The sequence below is a fragment of the Silene latifolia genome, chromosome 9 (assembly GCF_048544455.1).
Source record: "Silene latifolia isolate original U9 population chromosome 9, ASM4854445v1, whole genome shotgun sequence".
Classification (NCBI taxonomy): Eukaryota; Viridiplantae; Streptophyta; class Magnoliopsida; order Caryophyllales; family Caryophyllaceae; genus Silene; species Silene latifolia.
The window spans coordinates 69,659,017-69,681,069 of record NC_133534.1 but is presented as its reverse complement, the minus strand read 5'-3'; the positions used below and the strand labels follow the sequence as shown (position 1 = coordinate 69,681,069).

At 38.8% G+C, this 22,053-nt stretch overlaps 1 pseudogene; it reads left to right on the top strand.

Annotated features, from left to right (window-relative positions):
• The first annotated feature begins 273 nt into the window (after positions 1–273).
• LOC141601176 (putative pectinesterase/pectinesterase inhibitor 41) overlaps positions 274–22,053 on the top strand; it is a 50,031-nt pseudogene continuing 28,251 nt past the window's right edge.

The following is a 22,053-nucleotide window of genomic DNA, read 5'->3' as shown; positions in this document are numbered from 1 at the left end:
AAGGGGTAGACACAAGTGTATGAGCTACCTTTTATTAACTGATTTACGAAACATCATAAAATCGCGACATAAGATAAACATGTGGCCCAATCATCACTGGGTGTTTGCGGGAGGTGCAGAAACGAGGTATCTACAAGTGTATCCTTGGCAATTTTTACCCAAGGTTGGTCAAGAAAGTCTTTTCATGGGAGACAACTTTACAATGATTCCAATAGAAAAACTACTAGAAAAGTAAATTTTAGGAATGGGAGAAGGTTGTTTCAACTAGGTAACATGGGGATTAATGTGAGTAATATGGTGGTGGTAAATCAAAATGGGAGTGGAAATTTTACCACAATTAATGATGCAGTTACCGCGGCACCAAATAATACCAAAGCAAATACAGGGAGGGTATTTTGGAATATATATTATGGCTGGAGTTTATGAAGAATATTGAAGAGTTTATGGATTCAAGTACCTAAGAGGGGAAGGGGGTGACTTAGGTACTATTTAAAAATTTTAACTAAACTTAATTGATTTAAGTTAGTCAAATGAAATGATATCTCAAGTATCTAACAAACACCTCTTTTAAATGAAAGTTTAAAGGCGTATTGTTGAACTGACTAGAGGAACAGTGAGACAGACTGTTACTAGTTGGCTTTGCAAATATTGTAAGCAACAGACCAAACCGACAGTATCGTGGACTGTTGTGCTTAAGAACAATAAATGAGTTTAACTTAAAATTTCAACTTAAACTTTATTGAATTAAAGTAAGTTGTTTGACAATGTAGAAGATAAGTGAATACATCGATTAAATTGAAGAATTAAACGAGTATTGAAATATGAATACTTGTTGAAGCCTGAAGATAACAATGGTCCTGACTGTTGTTATTCGTCTTAGCAAATGAAGTACAAGATTGTAGATACCCAGTATCTGCACCTTCCAAAAACCACCCGATGATGATCGGACTGTAACGTGTTTTTGATATGCGTGCGTGGATTGGCTATATATGAGACGGTTTAATGCACTACTCGGATATGAAAAATTATTTCAAAAGTTTTCTAACTTCATTTGCATTAAAATAACACTATTTAGAGTTAAAACCGTCTTCAGACCCAAAACCGACTCAGAAACCAGCAACTCGAGTCAACCTGAGTCAACCCAAATCCCTAATGTCAAAATTAATGCCATGAATGTCATTATCATGTCATTTCCATTAAAAAGACCCTAATTAGAGTCAAAACCGACAACGGGCCAAAAACCGACTCGAAATTCAAATCCCGACTCACACGGGTCAAACCCGAGTCAAGCACACAAAACACCTACCTCAAGTAACACCAAAATCATCTTATTAGATGCCCATATTATTACACGACATCTTATATGAATACCACATATCAACAATCGATGGAGAATTGGCCACGTCCAAATTGAAAAGGATAGGGCACCCCATTGCATAACAGGCTTGCTCGCACCTCAATGGGGTGTCTGCTTAGCCTCCAAGCAAACACAACCGACCTACCATCCCACATTTCTTTATAAATACCCACCATCACACACCATAAACTTCACGCGAGCATCCGCCCCCTCCTTCTCCCTTAAACTTCTAGACCCGACTTCCTAAGTCACAAAATCGACACGTGTTTACGACCTACCGATCGTAAACACAAGCCTTCCACATTTTGTTTGGTACCGTCGCCGTGCATTCGACCGACCCATTTGACCAACTCAATTCATCAATCAACATGTTTTAATTAACATATTTTCAAAACAAAATCCTTTTTTAAGGCACTCTTTTAAACTTCTTTGATCGTGAGTAGTCGCTACGAGAAAACCGTCTCTAAAGTCGTCTACGTCGCAAACATCAAAACACGTAAGTTTGAGGGTGTAAACAACTCACCTATTTCATGTCTTTACTGTTTTTATGAGTTTATATGCATGAACAATGCATAACACGATTCAAACATAGGTTAGACGAGCCAAAACCGAGTTTTGGCCTGAGACAGAAGCTCCTTGCTATGCAGGGAGGCTCGCGCCTTATGTAGGTGTCCAGGTCAGACTCATCCGTGTTTGTTCTCGTCTTTCCTCTTTATTTCGTTTCTTATTTGTAATCGGTTTTTACCGTTTCAAATGTTTCAGATCATTTCTATGACAAACTTTTTAACCATAAATCATAATCACCCTTGATTCCATATACCATGACGGTTAAATCCGTGACTCGGTGATATTAATTGGTTAATTACATTTTAAAAGAATTTCAATTCTTTTATTTACCATTTTAATTCATTTTTATTATAAATATATTTTGACCATTATAAAAATCATCCTTGGTTCTTTATACCATGACGGTTTATTCCGTGACTCGATGATATTATTGGTTAATTACATTTTAATGGTTATTTTAACTCCCTTTTATTTTATTTACCATTTTTCTCATTTGTTTCCATTTGTAAATATATTAGTCATAATTCATAATCAACCTTGGTTCTTTATACCATGTCGGTTTAATCCGATTACAATGAGAAACTTAGCTAACTACAAAGAAATGAACTTAACATATTTAGTTCAAATCAAACATTTTACATTTCTATTTTTAAACTACGCTTTTCAAACATGCAAATCCGACAACGAATGTTACTAACACAATAGTAATTATTCCGAGTTATGTAAACAATACTTGCAAATCATTTATTCACAAATACGGTTTTAAACAACCATTTTAACTGTGACACCCATAAAATTAACGATAAATAAAGGCGTAAATTCTACGGAAAAACTGGTAGGATATGTTTTTAATTGGTTCAACTAGCCAAAAACCTGTAATTTCAAAAAATTTTCTAAACCAATCACAACATTTCCAACATTCCCAAGAGGCGGGTGCCAAAACCTGCAATGCTAACGAACTAATTACATGCCATAGCTAACGATAAGAAAATGTAATGATACAAACCCAAAATAGAAAAAGGGAGACATATGTCCCTTCAAATTATATACAAAACCAAAAGTTAAAAGGTTTACTATAAGAATAGCCAAAACTAGGTCCAAGGTTCCTTATGCTCACTAGCTCGTCTGTGACCCCAACAAAGCATCAACAACCTGTCAATCGCATTTTATACAAACACGAAAGCCACAATTCAGTGGGGAGTAACTTCGAGTCCTCCCATTCACGAATCGTCAAAATTAATGTAACATGTAATATAACATGTAAACAATATGATAAACAATGTAATTATCATGTAATCTAACCTATGACCCCTAAACTGACCAAACTAAACTATCATGTGAATCATATAACAAATAGTAATCCAAACTTTATCAATCAGAACCGGCTTACATCTCACCTATTACGCTTCATAAAGTCACCATACAAGAAAGGGCAATATATCAAAGACAGGCATAAGTTCTTAGCACCGTCAATAGTCACTTTGTAACTCGAGTCTATACCACGAGGTAGGGAAGGTAATCGAACCGGTATCTTGGCTCAGCGGTTAATATTAATAAAACATGGCTAAGACACAACACAACCCTAGCCTAAAATCTGCCGCAGACCTAGATATACGGATACACACCACCGCACCCAAGACCCACAATTTTTCTAAAACAAAGTGAGTACCCTAAGGAGTCCACCAAAGGGTTGGCTAGTACTTAAGCTGACCACTTACTAACAAAATAAGTAACGAGGTCATGCCCCAACTTGGATATAAATCCACTAGTCAGGAACACAAAGGCTATCAAGCAGTGAACATATACTCGTCAAAGACTATAAAGACCTATCTATGATGAAGGCCGAAATACTCACCTAGGACCTAGTCCCAGCTAGTCCCAGCTTGAATACTTTAGCCCACACCACACAAGACAAGTAAGACACCCACTTAACCATAAGAGGACAAAAAGTCCAACTTACCAACCTAAATGCTAACATTTTATCATGTGAAAGGCTATATAAATGTCTATTCAGCAGATAATCCAAGAGTGTCCTCAATAAGAATTCAATACTAATTTCCAATTCTAACAATATTAACCATGTTAAAGGCTTCAGGGAATCTAGGGCCGTTTCTACAATATAAGAAGCTACTTAAATCAACTAATTACACATGTGAAATAAAAATATAATAAATGGCCTAAAACAAGAAAAAGGCCGATTATCTAATTCATTCAACCGAATTTTTACCCGCAACCCCAGCCCTGCGACAGGTACGGGTTAAATTGCGGCTGACCAATCACTCAATTAACTGACATCGCATCAGTCAAAGGGACTAAGGCTCAGTTTTCGGCACAATCAACAAAACATTACAATTATCGCTATATAATTCATTCTGAGCCTAATCTTTACAATTTCATTTTCTAACCTATACTAACATGTGCAACTACCAAAATAAATATAATTTTTACCTTTAACATAATTTTTATTACTAATTTGATTTAATTCAAAAGTTTACCCATACATTACTTATTCTAATTATCTCATTAATGAACCTAAAATGACGAACAATGCATGGAAAACCGCGAAACAAGCAACGGGCCGACCCGGCCAGCCATGGGCCACCGTGGGCCTGTCGGGCCGCTCGCGGCTCTTTCTTCGCCCCCCTACACCTCTCTTTTTTTTTTCCATTTTTGTTCATTATAACATCGTCTGAACACTAATTAATCGTTCCCAATTCAACTTTGTTAACTTAAACTAACAAAAGGCATAAATTAAGCATGCATGCATCAAATTTTAACATGTGAAAATTTCTACTCAAACCAAAAATCACAAAACATCCAAAAACAACAAAGCATGTGACGATCTTTCGTCGAGTAACTCGAAATATGTTACCTTAAGCTAGAAAATGAGCAATTAGCACCTTAAAACCCAAACCCTAACAAGCACTAGCCGCTATCCTCGACAATATACGAGTCCCCAAACTCGTCCTCCAATTCTTCACCTAATTAAACAATAAAAACACAATAAATAAGCATGAACACCGAAATTTCCGAAAATTCGTCTTAAAACAACTTCAAGAAAACTGAAATTAAATTATACCAGGTTGTAGATCTCGTCGAGGGGATTCCGGAAATATAAATTATGCGAAAAACCGATAAGAAACGCGAAAGATATGGTGATTTTAGCTTAGATTTTATGATAAAATGGTGTTTGATATGATGGAATATTAGAGAAGGAAGAAGAAGATGAACCAAAGAACAACAAAAATCAGAAAAAGAAAGGGGAAGGGGGGACTGGTCCGCGGGAAAGGAGAGAAAGAAAGGAAAGAGCGGGTTTGAGTCGGGATTTTTCGAGTCGGTTTTGACTCGTTTCGATAATAATTAAAACCGTAAGTCAAATGCAAATTCCGACAAGACCAAAGTTCTTAAACACGAGATTACAAGAAAATTGAGTATTCATACGACCCATTTCCAAATTCGTTTACCCAATGTTCAAAAGAATTGTCATTTTCCCCTCGATACGCCCTTATTTCGAAATAAAAAGTTTTACACGGTTTAAACTATTTTTAAACATTTCGAAACTATCAAAATAAATACTTTTCTTCAAAATATAATAAAATTATATTTCTTTGAATTATTTTTACTTTAAATACTTAAATATCAACTTTTATTTGATTAATAAATTATTTTCGAAATATATTAACGGTCCGAAATTACGGGGCGTTACAATCACCCCTCCTTTTAAAAAGTTTCGTCCTCGAAACTCAGAAGGAGAAATGATAGTTATAAGAAAATATAGGTATCTTTTTAATGAAACGGTGATACTCTTGTTGATCAGACAAGAACATCCACATTCATATCAAGATATAAAAATATTTCTACACCAATAAATGAGAAAACCCATTATTGGGACGTCTCCAACAACGAGATTTAACATTCACTAATGTTAAAACCATTGAAAATCATAAAAGCATTTTCAAACTTTTAGTTTAAAATTCTATAATAAGAATAATATCTTTACTAATTATGATTAAATAAGGCTTAGTAACTCGGAAAAAGAGTAAGAAAAGGAATCATTACACAAAACGAGAAATAGCTTAGATGTCCAATCAAACACTAGGGTTGAAAGAGAGTGAGAAATCATTTTCAAATGTTATAGAAAAAGGTCAATTTGTAAATTTACTCCAAGTAAATGAACCAAAAGTTTACTCAAACTATATAGAATCTATGCAAGATGGAAAACAACTCGGGAACGAGAAGTGCAAGTCGCGATAGGGAACTCACACCCAACAGACAAGAGGGAATTGAACTTTTACAGGTGGAATTTTTGGATGAAGTCAATAAAGATGTCAACGAACAAAACGCTTTACTCAAGAGGTCAAATGAGTTCCATAAAGGCGAGCACAACGGAACAAGCCAGAATGGCAAGAATGACAATTGTCGGAGATCGGAATTAGGAAGATCGGTACATCGAGAAAGGTTCACTCAATTATCCAACCACAGAGTCATCCTACTAGGTCCTCCGAACATCAACAGGGCAACAACCAGAGGCCACATTAATCCAAAGAGCCATCTGAACCACTCCTCGACAAGTCTACTCATAAGCTAATCCTTGAGACAATCCTATCCCCTACAATTATAACTTAACAGTTTCCCAATCAAAATGTTTCCACCAGTATCCTCCATCAAACAAACTCAAAATCCAAAGTCGAAACTAGTAACAATATTATACCCTTACCAAGATTCAATATTCTCAAACGCATTCATGCTTGAAACCAACCCACAAGCAACAAGTTGCACTATCCAATCCATAATTAGCACTAACTATAAGATAAATGGGTTCATCACACAAATCATCTGATCGGTTTACTCAAGGTTCACTATCCTACTTCCCAACAATATTCCAATTCCAATAGAAAGATTCCTCAAAGGATTAAATATAAGGTCCAAATTTACAATAACAATCCACAGACTTAACTATCAATCCCCAATTCCGTAAAGTAAGGATCAAATGACAAACGACAATCCCCGAACGACAATGCCCAAAACAAATCCAAAATAACCATAGAAATACTCCACCCAGGTAAACTAATCCCATTAGTCTCATCATCAAATTGAAACCAAAGTGGGTCTTATACCACCAAAACACGCGAACCTTAACTCGCAAGGAGACTACAACATTGCCATCATAAGAATTCCACCAAAAATCTAGCTCTCATATCACATGGTCAAATACGTACACAAACTCCTACACCAATTCCCGACAAAAATAAAAATACAAAAATCCTCAAATCACATCCCACTAACTCCGTAAACATGGTCAACAAGGTACCAACTATACTAAGTAGATAAGGAGTTATAACGGAATAGAGAAACGGTAAAATATTTTCGAAGGATGCATGAGCATGACAAGTTAGGAAACTAAGAAGTCGGACCGTAAAAATAACGGTTGACCGAAATAAGAGGTACTCGAGTTAAGAAGATATTTCGGGCAAGAAGAAGATACGTAAACTTCGGCATAAAAACAGGGTTCAACAAATGCTAAAGAGAAGGAGAGGAGAACAAAGAAATGCATAATGAAAGGCTTACCGCTTAACCAAACACTCCTCAAAGCTTATGATTGCTATGATAAAGTTACATCACTAAGGTGCTCAACAAAGACTCAAAAGTCTACCATATCATAGGATTAACAAGGACTCACAAAGGTAGGTTTTCCTCAACTCAATTGGTTTCAAGAGCCAAAATCAATTCACCACACAAATTCATTTGTTACCATCCAAGTCCCAAGGTATCTCCTTTACAATTCTCGTCATCGAACTTCACTTGCTATGTCATCCCCAAATACCATGGCTTGTTTACTCCATCATCTCACCACTTAATACTTCTAGTCTCCGATACCATAAATTAGAATCGCATCTTTGAACTCACGAACTACATCGAACAACTTTCCACCAAAATTCCCAAATTCAGATATGATTAATAAGGTCAACAAGGGCTACTCTATACTAGATTTGGTCAACTCAAAAGGTTTAACAAACTAACTAATTCCAAAGTACGATACCAAACCATTAAGCAACGTCAATGTCCTATTGTAATCCTTTCAAGGCCTACAAGGATTAGGGCTAACTATCATTCCTTTAATTCTCCATAAGAAACATCGAAACTCTCAAATGAAGTAGCTCAGGTTCATTCCATCTTATGTGCTAAGGTAGTACCCATGCTCAATCATCTATAACAAACAAGCTCTCAATAGACATAAATCCAAAGGTGTTCCTCAACTCACTAGGCTCTCATATCATGCACAACTAACAAGTCTAACCAAAGGATCCCAAGTTATATTCTCCTATACCACTCAAACCTTAACCAATCAATTTCTCAACTCGTTCACGCCCTCCAATGATACATTCTCTCAAAACCGGGTTCTCTTGAACAAGGGAACTATCCCGCGGAATAAAAGGAAGGTGTCCACATGGACTTTAGTATAAGAAGAAAACGAACCTAAGATGAATCGGGAGAAAGAATTGAAAGGTAGTTACCAAGGCGAGAAAAGAGGAATTTGAAAGACGAATAAACAACGAGATTGGAAGACTAAGGTAAGATTGCATTATCTACATCTATTGGAGAGCCATCTTACAAAAGAGAAAATCAATTAGTACCTAACAATTAGCAATCACAAACAGACTACCACATAAAATCCTAAATCTACCCATCCTACCCATCTCTCAAGTTTATTATTTAAAGGTCAAGTGATTTTAAGTGGGGTGCACAAACGTGCGTCGGGAGCAACAAGGCTCTGATACCAACTGTGACACCCATAAAATTAACGATAAATAAAGGCGTAAATTCTACGGAAAAACTGGTAGGATATGTTTGTAATTGGTTCAACTAGCCAAAAACCTGTAATTTCAAAAATTTTTCTAAACCAATCACAACATTTCCAACATTCCCAAGAGGCGGGTGCCAAAACCTGCAATGCTAACGAACTAATTACATGCCATAGCTAACGATAAGAAAATGTAATGATACAAACCCAAAATAGAAAAAGGGAGACATATGTCCCTTCAAATTATATACAAAACCAAAAGTTAAAAGGTTTACTATAAGAATAGCCAAAACTAGGTCCAAGGTTCCTTATGCTCACTAGCTCGTCTCGTGACCCCAACAAAGCATCAACAACCCACAATCGCATTTTATACAAACACGAAAGCCACAATTCAGTGGGGAGTAACTTCGAGTCCTCCCAGCCACGAATCGTCAAAATTAATGTAACATGTAATGTAACATGTAAACAATATGATAAACAATGTAATTATCATGTAATCTAACCTATGACCCCTAAACTGACCAAACTAAACTATCATGTGAATCATATAACAAATAGTAATCCAAACTTTATCAATCAGAACCGCTTACATCTCACCTATTACAATTCATAAAGTCACCATACAAGAAAGGGCAATATATCAAAGACGGGCATAAGTTCTTAGCACCGTCAATAGTCACTTTGTAACTCGAGTCTATACCACGAGGTAGGGAAGGTAATCGAACCGGTATCTTGGCTCGGTTTAATATTAATAAAACATGGCCAAGACACAACACAACCCTAGCCTAAAATCTGCGCAGACCTAGATATGCGGATACACACCACCGCACCCAAGACCCACAATTTTTCTAAAACAAAGTGAGTACCCTAAGGAGTCCACCAAAGGGTTGGCTAGTACTTAAGCTGACCACTTACTAACAAAATAAGTAACGAGGTCATGCCCCAACTTGGATATAAATCCACTAGTCGAGAACACAAAGGCTATCAAGCAAAGGAACATATACTCGTCAAAGACTATAAAGGCCTATCTATGATGAAGGCCGAAATACTCACCTAGGACCTAGTCCCAGCTTGAATACTTTAGCCCACACCACACAAGACAAGTAAGACACCCACTTAACCATAAGAGGACAAAAAGTCCAACTTACCAACCTAAATGCTAACATTTTATCATGTGAAAGGCTATATAAATGTCTATTCAGCAGATAATCCAACAGTGTCCTCAATAAGAATTCAATACTAATTTCCAATTCTAACAATATTAACCATGTTAAAGGCTTCAGGGAATCTAGGGCCGTTTCTACAATATAAGAAGCTACTTAAATCAACTAATTACACATGTGAAATAAAAATATAATAAATGGCCTAAAACAAGAAAAAGGCCGATTATCTAATTCATTCAACCGAATTTTTACCCGCAACCCCACCTGCGACAGTGCACGGTTAAATTGCGGTGACCAATCACTCAATTAATCGACATCGCATCGACCAAAGGGACTAAGGCTCGATTTTCGACAATCAACAAAACATTACAATTATCGCTATATAATTAATTCTGAGCCTAATCTTTACAATTTCATTTTCTAACCTATACTAACATGTGCAACTACCAAAATAAATATAATTTTTACCTTTAACATAATTTTTATTACTAATTTGATTTAATTCAAAAGTTTACCCATACATTACTTATTCTAATTATCTCATTAATGAACCTAAAATGACGAACAATGCATGGAAAACCGCGAAACAAGCAACGGGCCGACCCGGCCAGCCATGGGCCAGCCGTGGGCTCCTTGATTTCTTTGCCGCCCCCCCTACACCTCTTTTTTTTCCATTTTTGTTCATTATAACATCGTCTGAACACTAATTAATCGTTCCCAATTCAACTTTGTTAACTTAAACTAACAAAAAGCATAAATTAAGCATGCATGCATCAAATTTTAACATGTGAAAATTTCTACTCAAACCAAAAATCACAAAACATCCAAAAACAACAAAGCATGTGACGATCTTTCGTCGAGTAACTCGAAATATGTTACCTTAAGCTAGAAAATGAGCAATTAGCACCTTAAAACCCAAACCCTAACAAGCACTAGCCGCTATCCTCGACAATATACGAGTCCCCAAACTCGTCCTCCAATTCTTCACCTAATTAAACAATAAAAACACAATAAATAAGCATGAACACCGAAATTTCCGAAAATTCGTCTTAAAACAACTTCAAGAAAACTGAAATTAAATTATACCAGGTTGTAGATCTCGTCGAGGGGATTCCGGAAATATAAATTATGCGAAAAACCGATAAGAAACGCGAAAGATATGGTGATTTTAGCTTAGATTTTATGATAAAATGGTGTTTGATGATGGAATATTAGAGAAGGAAGAAGAAGATGAACCAAAGAACAACAAAAATCAGAAAAAGAAAAGGGAAGGGGGGACTGGTCCGCGGGAAAGGAGAGAAAGAAAGGAAAGAGCGGGTTTGAGTCGGGATTTTTCGAGTCGGTTTTGACTCGTTTCGATAATAATTAAAACCGTAAGTCAAATGCAAATTCCGACAAGACCAAAGTTCTTAAACACGAGATTACAAGAAAATTGAGTATTCATACGACCCATTTCCAAATTCGTTTACCCAATGTTCAAAAGAATTGTCATTTTCCCCCCGATACGCCCTTATTTCGAAATAAAAAGTTTTACACGGTTTAAACTATTTTTAAACATTTCGAAACTATCAAAATAAATACTTTTCTTCAAAATATAATAAAATTATTTTTCTTTGAATTATTTTTACTTTAAATACTTAAATATCAACTTTTATTTGATTAATAAATTATTTTCGAAATATATTAACGGTCCGAAATTACGGGGCGTTACATTAACAACCAGGAGGCATCTCTTGGTTCGCCCCATGGCTCGCGCCCCAAGAGGCCCTCTGCTTTCATATTTTAAAACCTGGGCAGAGCCCCTTACCCCGCCAATAGGCTCGCGCCTTAACAGGGCTGCTTGGCACTGTTCTGCCTCGTTTTTAGCACTTGTCTAGGACGATCCTGATTACGGTTAATCGGAATACATGACGGATCAGATTGACGAGTTTGCATTTTACACTTTGTCATTTGACACCCTTTTTCAATAAATGGATCGTGTTATGCATCATAACCCGAACTTGGTAAATGGATGTTTAATTTCCGTTTTCACATGCAAATCGACATTAAATCCAACTTGACATCTTATGCTCGATATTTGGATTAACAAACCGACTTAGAAAGCTCACATGTTAGGTTAACACTTTTGGATGTACATTCATGCATTTACACCGTTTTATCAACTCTTGCACTTAAACAACCACGATCGATCAGTAGAGGCCGCTAACGCGGGCGGGATTGGGTGTCCGATTAAAGGGCTTCCCAATACGTACCCTCATCCCTTACTCAGAACCTTTGGATAGTGGATGGCCTTATCCAGGGCGTACGAGAGTCATTTTAGGCATAGAATGCTAAAAGGGGGACGAGTCCTTATCTTTAGTACCTATGTTAAACACCGCTTTTTGCCTTGATTGACCTAGGTATAAAGTGGATTCGAACGGGTTCCAAGTATCTCACAAATGCTTGGTGGCGACTCCGAACATCTCTAATCGTTTCGATACCTTTACCGAGACGAAGCCTACCGATCTAAAGCGATCCGGTCGAAAGCATTTCAACACCACCGAGCGTGGCTTTCTAGACCGCTGCATGTCCATAGTTTGGCTTGGCGTGCAGGTGGCCCGTGACTACGGACCGGTAGGTGGCCCAAATCCACAGACCGAGATGTGGCCCATGTCCACAATTTGGCGACTCCGCTGGAGAAAACTAGGACACTTGTGTCTCTGTGATCCTTAGAGGTGAAACTCGAACGAGGTCGTAGTTTAAAGTGCATTAATTGATATTACGGTCATAAGTCGGGTTCCTTGTCCGGGCCCACAACCTAACCTTTATCGACCAAGTGGCTCGTCTTATCGGCGTGAGTTTTCTCATCCCCGCGTTTCGAATCCCGATTGAGTCAAGCATACCATTGACGTTACACATTTCTGTTTCGTCGAGAGCTTTCATCACTTTCGAGCACGAGGCTAGGGCACCCTCCTTACACATTTTGTTTGGATTGGTATCCCTTTCGCAAATCGGGATTTGACTGCTTGATGTGTAACCCACCCTCTTAAGCCAAAACCCGCGTCAACATAATGCATAGTATAATGAACTGTCAGTGCTTATGTGCTACTTGATCATAAGTCCTTCCGTGTCATTTTCAAACTTTCAAAGTCACCTTTTTGCGACGTTATATTGGCCGTTTCAAACCTCGGTCTTTCGCCGACCGTCGTAATGATGATTTTCAAACCCGGGTTTTATAACCATTTCAAACACGCCTTTCTAGGCCGTCGTAATGACGATTTTCATCCCGTTTTTCTTTATAACCATTTCAAAACAACTTTTTATGCCGTTATAATGACCATTTCAAAACCCGGTTTTTAACCAACTTCAAATGCACCTTTTCATACCGTTGTAATGACGATTTCAAACCTTGGTTTTCACAAACCATTTCAAAAGACCCTTTTTACGTCGTCATAATGGCCGTTTCAAACCTTTGTCTGTCACCGACGTTACATTCTAAAAATGCCCTTTTACGCCGTCGTAATGACGTATTCAACCCTCGAATTTTCAAGATCCGAAATCAATTTTCAAACGAAAACGTTTTTTCAAACCGTCGTAATGACGATTTCAACCCGTGCAACTTACCAAATTTCAAATCCCGTTTTCGAAATCAAATTTGGCTTTTCTAAGCCATTGTAATGACGATTTCAATTCTCACACTTTTCGATTTGCATACCATCTTTCAAAGGTTAAAATGGTTTTCTAACCCGTTGTAATGACGAATTCAATCTTCACAATTTCCAATTTCATTTTTTTTGAAAACGAATTTAACCGCTTTCAAATTCCGATCAAAAATCAAATCATTTGAAAGCCAATTTAGCCGCTTTCAAATTCCATTCATAGTCAAATCATTTGAAAACGAATTTAACCGTTTTCAAATTCCAATCCAATTTCAAATAATTTGAAAACGAATTTAACCGTTTTCAAATTCCAATTCAAAATCAAATCGTTTGAAAGCCAATTTAATCGCTTTTAATTTTCAATCAAAAATCAAATCGTTTGAAAGCCAACTTAACCGCTTTCAAATTCCAATCAAAAATCAAATCATTTGAAAACGAATTTAACCGTTTTCAAATTCCAATTCAAAATCAAATCATTTGGAAACGAATTTAACCGTTTTCAAATTCCAATTCAAAATCAAATCATTTGAAAGCCAATTTAATCACTTTGAAATTCCAATTCAAAATCAAATCATTTGAAGGCCAATTTAACCGCTTTCAAATTTCAATCAAAAATCAAATCGTTTGAAAGCCAACTTAACCTCTTTCAAATTCCAATCAAAAATCAAATCATTTGAAAACGAATTTAACCGTTTTCAAATTCCAATTCAAAATCAAATCATTTGAAAACGAATTTAACCGTTTTCAAATTCCAATTCAAAATCAAATCATTTGAAAGCCAATTTAATCGCTTTCAAATTCCAATTCAAAATCAAATTATTTGAAAACGAATTTAACCGTTTTCAAAATCAAATCATTTGAAGGCCAATTTAACCGATTTCAATTTTCAAACAAAAATCAAATCGTTTGAAAGCCAATTTAATCGCTTTCAAATTTCAATCAAAATTCAAACCATTTGAAAACAAATTTAACCATTTTCAAATTTTAAATTCAAAATCAAATCTTTGAAAACAAATTTAACCGTTTTCAAATTCCAATTCAAAATCAAATCATTTGAAGGCTAATTTAACCGCTTTCAAATTTCAATTCAAATTATAAATCATTTGAAAACAAATTTAACAGTTTTCAAATTTCAATTCGAAATCAAATCTTTGAAAAAAAAATTTAACCGTTTTCAAATTTCAAATTCAAACTCAAATCATTCGAAAACAAATGTAACCGTTTTCAAATTTTCAACCCAATTTTAAATTCTTTGAAAACAAACTTAACCGTTTTCATGGTCATTGTGATGACGATTCCAAATTATTCGATTCTCGATTTTCTAATCCGTGATTCAGAATTTCAAAAATCATCTTCGGAAACAAGACATTGTTTTCAGAGCCGTCGTAATCTCAAACTCAAACCATCTTTTGAAAACAAACTTACGACAACTCTTCAACTGATCAACTTTCGAAGATCCCTACTCTTTGGAAGCCGTCCATAAAACGACAAATGAATCTTTTTAAAAATTTCTATTTTCGAAAATTTCAGTCCAGCTTTCTGATTCAGCCTTGAGTCGATTAGAGTCCAGTCGATTTCAAGTCAAGTCGTCTAGATAACATCGAGTGTCTGCCGAAGTTAGTACCTACCTTTTAATCTAGGTCGTGTCGCCTAATTGTCGAGGCATCTCCAATGGCGTTAGCTGAGTCAAAACCTCTCGGGCATTAAACCCGTCTTTCCCCTACATTATGGGTCAAAGGTCAAGTTTGTGTACGCGTCTTATCCAATGGCGTCACGCCAAAAATGCACATCCAAACTGAGTCAAAAGTCGTCTGTCTAGGCATCACTATGCCAAAGTCGACACTCGAGTCTAAGTTCAAAGTCATGCACCAAGAGTTCAAACACCAGAGGTCATTCACGATCTTTAACGAACTCATAACCTAGTCGCACTGTCGCGTCTCCACAATAAAACGGCCTTTTGTACATATGTGTCGTACTTGCCTTTGTTTGTGCAATGCCCTACCAAGACAAGTTATAACGCCTATCGTTATGTCAAATAGGAATCCCTTGGGTGCCAACGATCGTCAACCAGCAACTCAAGAAGCTGATCCATCTGCATCAACCATGACTTCTGCTGAAACCAACAACATGGTCCTTCGACTCATAGCTACCGTGGAAAACTTGAGCAATCGTCTCTCCCAAGTTGAGGACAAAATGATAACCAGGAATTTTCCCTCTTCTGATATTGAGCAAAGGGTTAAGCTCCTTGAAAGCCGACGACTTGCCAACAATAAAAACAACCCTCCAGAAAACCCTATCGAACACAGTCAGGAACTTTCCTTGGGTTGCTCTCATCTCGTCCCTCCCTACGATGAGAAAATTCGTGCAATGAGTGAAGATGGACTACAAAGCGATATACCCATGATCTCCGTCTCCATCAACAACATATTCTCAAAGCTGCAAGTGGCTATCGGTGATTTGAACACTCAGGTAGCTAATTTGGGGAAAAAGATTGGTAATGCCGAAAATGAACCTAACCACCAAGGAGAAGACCAACACCCAATTCCCAAACAAATAAATGCTGAAAATAAGGAGTCATCCGATGGTTCCCACATCCATGAACCCACAAACAAAGAACATAAAATTGCCTCACCAAACTCCCCTTTAAAATACCAAGCAATTTCCTCAAAATTGGCCATTGACAACGACCAAATCCTGCTTCCGCCTAGGATTGACAAAAACAAAAACAAAACTCACAAAAACATCCCCAAAAACACCAACGTTGGAACCATGGGAAAACATCGAGGGATATTCACAGATCTGGGAATGACATATGGCACTGCTCTGAGGATACTTTTTTCAGAAGGATTACTGCAACCTATTGGTCGCATCGATGAAATAATTAAAGGAGGTTCAACATCTGCGACCCCTCCCGAAAAGCAAGTCATCCGCATTACCGAAGTAAAATATATGGAGCCTTCGCTAGAAAGAGCCACACACCCGCAAAGACAATTTTCAGACTTGGGCGTGCCTTATGCCATTGCCTTTAGAGTGCTTGTCTCTGAAGGACTAATCCAACCGATTGGCCCCACTCCAGATCTTACACCCAAGAGAAGAGGCCGGTTTTGGGACGGTTCCCAATATTGCCTATTCCATAGCGGTAATGGGCACAACATAGAGATGTGCTGGAAGCTCAAACATATCATCCAAAATATGCTCGATGGTGGTAGGTTGTCTTTATCAATCCTGAATCATTTAATGGAAAAGAATGGTCCCCATGGACGCCTTACTCCTCAAAAACAGGACAACCTTCTAGGACCTCATCCTTCTGGCGTCCCCAACAACGAGAGTGAAGTGCTCAAGTGGGTAAATGCTCAAAACCAGACATTCAAGCCGCTAGATGCTGCGAAAGAGACCTTCGAGGAGGAACATGATGATTAGGAGTTCGTATCTACGATTGAGTCCGAGTCCGAGTCCGAGTCCGAGTCCGAGTCTTAGGCTTTCTCATATCTATCCTAGCATCTGTCCTTTTTTTTCCTAAGTGACAAACTGGGGGCTGTCCCCATGAGTCACATGTATTCATCGAGTCTGTGCTAACATCTTATTTATCTAAATAAAGGCACGATTTCCAACTATCATATATTCTCCCCTTTACCATTTCCCGTTGACAACGAGATTTGATTTGAGAATTTATTTAAAACAAACAACATGTTCCAATTCAATGTGGGTACACTCGAGTGATGTTCCGTACCGAGTAAGCAGAGGACTCGAAACTCCGTGTCCATTCTCTTTACCTATTCCATGTCTGGAAATAGAAACCTTTCATTAGCACCCAATTTCGAACGAGCTTTTATTAGAGGGATTCTACGATGTACCTAGATAACAAACCAGAACATCTCCTTGTTCATGGTCAATGATGGAAGGCAAGCCCATTCCCCACAAAAAACACCCTATCACCAAGAATTAACCTCTCACCAACGGGTACATCCCTGTCTGCACCTTTACCTACCTCGAACAAAGGACGGCAAAGAACCAATAAATCAAAAGCCAAAGCGAAAGGCCAAAATCAAAGGCCCAAGCCAATAGCCATTTACCCAAAGCCAAAGCGAAAGGCCAAAATCAAAGGCCCAAACCAACGGTCATTCACCCAAAGTAAAAGCGAAAGGCAAAAATCAAAGGCCCAAAACAACGGTCATTCACCCAAAGCCAAAGCGAAAGGCCAAAATCAAAGGCCCAAGCCAATATCCATTCACTCAAGGCTAAAGCCAAAGCGAAAGCCCAAGCCCAAAAGCCATTCAAGCCAACAGCCATTCACCCAAAGCTAGAGCTCAAGGCCAAAATCAAAGGCCCAAGCCAATGGCCATCCACCCGAAATCAAAGCGAAAGGCCCAAGCCAATATCCATTCACCCAAAGCCAAAGTTCAAGGCCAAAGCAAAAACCAAAGCCGAAATCAATTCTCTCAAAGAAAAAAAAAACAAAGCCAAAGGCTACTCACCCAACGTCACGGCTAAGACCCAAGCCAAAATCAAAACAAAACAGGATTGAAGCCCTTTTCCCAAAAAGGCAAAAATCTAAAGAAAGCATCCAACACACAAGATCCTGGACAAGTGAGTCCAAAATGCCAAGTCCATGACCAACAAGTCCAAAGCCCAGGACCAACGAGTCCAACACACCAAATTCTGGACCGACAAACATGTCCAAAACACCAAACACTAAAACCTCAACCGAAACTGCTTCACCCCTAAGTCCTTCTAGAGACTGTTGCAGGGAGACTTATCTAGGCTTCTGAGGATTCCTCCTCAAACTCGTAATATCACACCTTAACCTTTAAGGTCCAGACATGGAAATCCGATCCCATATTATTTACCAACCATTTCGTGCTCAGGCCACATCAAGCCGGAGACCCCATTCCGCACCACATTACAAGCCGTAACCCATCGGCCTAAACACCACAAAATACAAATTCCAGATTTTTATCTGTTAAACAAACCCATTATTACCAAGCTCCACATTCGCTAATGTTGAAGCCATTTTTCACCACAAACCCCACGGAGTCCTCGAATGCTTTGCTATCGAGAACGGAACATACCTAATCTACCCTTAGAGTCCACTTTTTAGTGTGCTCAAATGATAAGGAACGTTTTCACAAATTACACCTCTTCGATTCATGATCAAGAGGTATTTATCTCCAATCAACCTTCGAGTCACCAGACGGAATTTTCCGTCGTGACGCTCAACTCCAGATTTTTATCCGTCAAACAAACCATTATTACCAAGCTCCACATTCCATAATGTCGAAGCCATTTTCACCCTGACCCGGATACGGAGTCCTCGGATGCTTTGCTACCGAGAACGGGACATACCTAATCTACCCTTAGGGTCCACTTTTTAGTGTGCTCACATGATAAGGAACATTTTCACAAATTACACCTCTTCGATTCATGATCAAGGATGAATTATCTCAAATAAATTTCCCGAGTCACCAAACGGAATTTATCGTCGTGACCCTCACACTTTAAGGTCCTAATAACTCGCTTAGGCACACATTCAGACGAGTCACCAAACGGCTTTTACCGTCGTGACCTCCATCACTTCAAGGTCCTAACATCTTGCTTGGGCACACAGCTCAGAACTACGATCTGGTTTAATTTCGCAATCACGCGAATACGTAGATAGTCCTATTACAAGGGCACAACCGCATACTCCTTTCACAACCCTTTGCAATTTTCAATCCTCAATAACCAGCTCAGAACTACGATCTGGTTTGATTTCACAAACACGCGAATACGTAGGTAGTCCTATTACAAGGGCACAACCGCATACTCCTTTCACAACATTTCTAATTTTCAATCCTCAATAACCAGCTCAGAACTACGATCTGGTTTGATTTCGCAAACACGCGAATACATAGGTAGTCCCCCAACAAGGACACAACCGCACACCCATTTTAATCTCAACCATCAACATCAATCCTCACAAGCAGCCCACCCTGCTACAAAAATTAATCTCATACCTCTTTACTGGGGGCTCCTTCCTTAAGACGTCGCCCATTCCTTGTTTTGTCAAATTCCCACTTTCTCACTCTGGGGGCTTCTCTTTCAAGACGCCACCCATACTTTGTCCTCAAACATATTTTGAGTCTCAACTACAGTCCAAAATAAACCGCTCATAGCCTAGTGCTCGGTTCAGACGATGACAAAGTCTTGGTTCCGCTCTCTGAATCATCAAAACTCGAGAAGGGATCTCAAACAAGAAAACAAGGGAAAAGATGTCTGGAGAAGATAATCAATTCGCGTTCCCCAGCCAAGCGGACCTTCTACCCCAAGAATCTGATGCGCGTTGTCACCCTCTTTTGGCCAAGGAGTTGCACTTACATTGGCAAAGTCTGTCAAAGTAACCCCCGTGTCGTGTCGCTACTGAGTTTGTGTCGCATCCACGACCCCCTATTTGTCAGTCTGTCAGTATACGTCCTTGTGCGTCAATGTCGTAACGGTCACGTGTCTCCAATCTATCAAATCATGAATCTATGAGAAACAAATTTCAACTCTTAACAGCTTTCAAGCTTCACAAATTTCAAAGCTTCTATCTCCCCTCACGTGGTATAATACATGCTAGTTGCTTATATGCTAATTGCTCACATGCTTATGTGCTTATGTGCTTATGTGCTTATATGCTTGCGTGCCTACGTGATTGTCTATGCGACTGTGGATTTGTGTGGTCACTAACCATGCAGGTAATCTTGAGAAGAAAAACTCACTCCAACTGAGTACTGGGTTCTTCCCAACAAACGGCGACCCATCAAGCCCGAGAGCTTTAACCCCGCCGATTACATGGCTTATGCTACCTCCCAGCGAGCAGCAACTCATATCCCTGGCGAGTCCTGAGAAAGTTCTAACTCCCCAGCGAGTGACTATTTTTAAAATGGATGTCACACATGCTATTTTCCACAGTCGATCATTCGACCATAGATGGCTGGCAAGCCTTTGTCAGCAAACAAGACACAACTCAAGGACGTGTCCCGAAGATGCCTCGTTATCACAGCTGGCGAGCCTTTGCATGCACACAAGATACGACTCAAGGACATATCCCGAAGATGCCTCAGGTATGACTCCTTCCTATGGCTGGCGAGCCTCAAAACGCACCGCCTTCAACACCGGCTGGCGAGCCTTTGCGCGCAAAAGATTCAAGGACGTATCCCGAAGATGCCTCAGGTATGAATCCTTCTTATGGCTGGCGAGCCTTTATACGTAGTCTAATGGACTTTAAACGACCCGCATCGAAAGTCGACAGACTTTAAAATGTTCCCGACGGCAGGTCCTTTACTCGAATCCCTGAGTCGCCTCGACGTCGCCCTTCCCGACGGCAGGTCCTTGGCTCAAACCCTTTTGAGTCGCCTCGGCGTCGCAATGGTCTTCAGGTTGTAATCTTCGATTGACCTGGAGATCATACTTTGAATTTCGCCCTATCCAAGCCTCAGTCAAAGTAGGGGCTCAGAGATACCCGATATCTCGCACCTTCCAAAAACCACCCGATGATGATCGGACTGTAACGTGTTTTTGATATGCGTGCGTGGATTGGCTATATATGAGACGGTTTAATGCACTACTCGGATATGAAAAATTATTTCAAAAGTTTTCTAACTTCATTTGCATTAAAATAACACTATTTAGAGTTAAAACCGTCTTCGGACCCAAAATCGACTCAGAAACCCGCAATTCGAGTCAACCTGAGTCAACCCGGGTCAACCCAAATCCCGAATGTCAAAATCAATGCCATGAATGTCTTTATCATGTCATTTCCATTAAAATTACCCTAATTAGAGTCAAAACTGACACCGGGCCAAAAACCGACTCGAAATTCAAATCCCGACTCACACGGGTCAAACCCGAGTCAAGCACACAAAACACCTACCTCAAGTAACACCAAAATCATCTTATTAGATGCCCATATTGTTACACGACATCTTATATGAATACCACATATCAACAATGGATGGAGAATTGCCCACGTCCAAATTGAAAAGGACAGGGCACCCCATTGCATAGCAGGCAAGCTCGCGCCTCAATGGGGTGTCTGCTTAGCCTCCAAGCAAACACAACCGACCTACCATCCCACATTTCTTTATAAATACCCACCATCACACACCATAAACTTCACGCGAGCATCCGCCCCTCCTTCTCCCTTAAACTTCTAGACCCGACTTCCTAAGTCACAAAATCGACACGTGTTTACGACCTACCGATCATAAACACAAGCCTTACACATTTTGTTTGGTACCGTCGCCGTGCATTCGACCGACCCATTTGACCAACTCATTTCATCAATCAACATGTTTTAATTAACATATTTTCAACATATTTTCAAACCAAAATCCTTTTTTAAGGTACACTTTTAAACTTCTTTGATCGTGAGTAGTCGCTACGAGAAAACCGTCTCTAAAGTCGTCTACGTCGCAAACATCAAAACACGTAAGTTTGAGGGTGTAAACAACTCACCTATTTCATATCTTTACTGTTTTTATGAGTTTATATGCATGAACAATGCAT